Below are 2,121 nucleotides of genomic sequence, written 5' to 3'. Positions count from 1 at the left end.
CTCTACCACAGAAAGTTGTTGAGGCCAGTTCGTTAGAAATATTCAAAAGGGAGTTAGATGTGGCCCTTACGGCTAAAGGGATCAAGGGATCAGGAGAGAAAGCAGGAATGGGGTACTAAAGTTACAAAAATGATCAGCCATGATCATATTGAATGGTGGGGTAGACTCAAAGGGCCAAATGGCTTACTCCTGCACCTATTTTCTATGTTTCTATGTTTCTAGTTTACAAGGACACCCTCAAAGCCTTCCTGATAAAATGCAACATCCCCACCGACACCTGGTAATCCCTGGACAAAGACCGCACTAAGTGGAGGAAGTGCATCTGGGAGGGCGCTGAGCACCTTGAGTTTCGTCGCCGAGAGCATGCAAAAACCAAGAGCAGGCAACGGAAGGATTATCCTGGAAACCTGCCCCATCCCTTCCCTTAACGACTGTCTGTCCCACCTGGCGCAGGGACTGTAGCTCTCGTATTAGAGTGTTCAGCCAGCTAAGGACTCATTCTAAGAGTGGAAGCAAGTCTTCCTCGATTCCGAGGGACTGCCTATGATGATGATGCCTCTGATCCATCCAGCAGCAGCTTAACGCATTCGCTGAGCCTCCAAGCGGGCTGCCGAGCTAACCACTGCGCCGCAAGTGTCTGCTTGGAAGAGGGGGGCGGAGAGAGAGAGAGAGAGAGAGAGCTTGCGGGGGGGAAAGAGAGAGCCTGGGGAGGGAGAGAGAGCTTGGGGGGATAGAGAGAGAGAGAGAGGGAGAGCTTTAGAGGGGAGAGAGAGAAAGCCAGGGGGAGAGAGAGAGAGCAAGAGCTGAGAGTGAGGTGGGGGGGATAGAAAGAAAGAGAAAGCTTGGGGGAGAGAGAGAGCCTGGTGGGGAGTGGGGGATGGGGGGCTGGTGGAGAGAGAGAGCTTGAGTGGGGAGGGGGGGAGGAGAGACAGGTGGGCGGGGGGAGGGGGAGGATGGGGGTGAGAGAGGGAACTCAGAGAAGACAGATCACATTCTTCCAACCCCCTGGTGCATGCAAACACGATGCATGTGTTACAAGGGACATCATTTGGGTGGATGAAATCCTGAAGTCACGACACTGTCACTATTCACTTTATACCCAATAAACCTGTTAACATCATCATCATAGGCAGTCCCTCAAAATCCAGGAAGACTTGCTTCCACTCAAAAAGTGAGCTCTCAGGTGACTGACGAGTCCAATACGGGAATTACAGTCTCTGTCACAGGTGGAACAAAAAGTGGTTGAAGGAAGGGGTGGATGGGGAGTCTGGTTTGCCGCATGCTCCTTCCCCTGTCTGCGCTTCGTTTCTGCATGCTCTCAGCAACGAGACTCAACTTGCTCAATGCCCTCCCGGATGCACTTCCTCCACTCAGGGCGGTCTTGGGTCAGTGATTCCCAGGTGCCGGTGGGGATGTTGCACTTTATCAAGGCGGCTTTGAAGGTGTCCTTGAAACATTTCCTCTGCCCACCTGAGGCTCGCTTGCTGTGCAGAAGTTCCGAGTACAGCACTTGCTTGGGATTCTCATATCAGGCATGAGGATGATGTGGCCCGCCCAACGGAGCTGGTTGAGTGTGGTCAATGCTTCGATGCTGGGGATGTTGGCCTGAGCGAGAACACTGACATTGGTACGTCTATCCTTCCAGTGGATTTGCAGGATCTCGCAGAGGCAACGTTGGTGGTATTTCTCCAGCGATTTGAGGTGCCTGCGGTATATGGTCTCTGAACCATATAGGAGGCACACATTGCCATGGGCTTTAATTTTTTTTTTTTGGAAATTCGTAGCCAATCGTTCCAATTCTTTGTCAAATCACAAACGCCAGAGGTCACCTTGCACACGCCAAGGATCACTCTGCACCAATGCTCTTAGCCAAAAGGCCTAGAGCCACTGCACCGTTCCTGGAAGTACTGCAATACCAGGTTCGTGCCATGGAGGTGGATGGGTCAGGTCCCCCACACACCTCCGTGGAGGTGGATGGGTCAAGCCACCCCACCCACCTCCTGTTTCCAAAAAAGCAAGCATATACCTTCCTGATCCAGGGAGAACCACCCGGAGGTCATGGTGGCTACTCCCCTGTCAGGTCAGTTACGCATGATCTTAGCCAAAAGGCCGAGAAGCGAT

General features: G+C 52.6%; 1 pseudogene; it reads right to left on the bottom strand.

Annotated features, from left to right (window-relative positions):
• Window positions 1-1,882: 1,882 nt before the first annotated feature.
• LOC139280349 (U2 spliceosomal RNA) lies at window positions 1,883-2,121 on the bottom strand (annotated as a pseudogene).

Source organism: Pristiophorus japonicus, chromosome 14, assembly GCF_044704955.1.
Source record: "Pristiophorus japonicus isolate sPriJap1 chromosome 14, sPriJap1.hap1, whole genome shotgun sequence".
In the NCBI taxonomy this organism is placed as follows: Eukaryota; Metazoa; Chordata; class Chondrichthyes; family Pristiophoridae; genus Pristiophorus; species Pristiophorus japonicus.
Note: the sequence above shows the minus strand (reverse complement) of the source record. Positions and strands in the feature narration are given on the sequence as shown.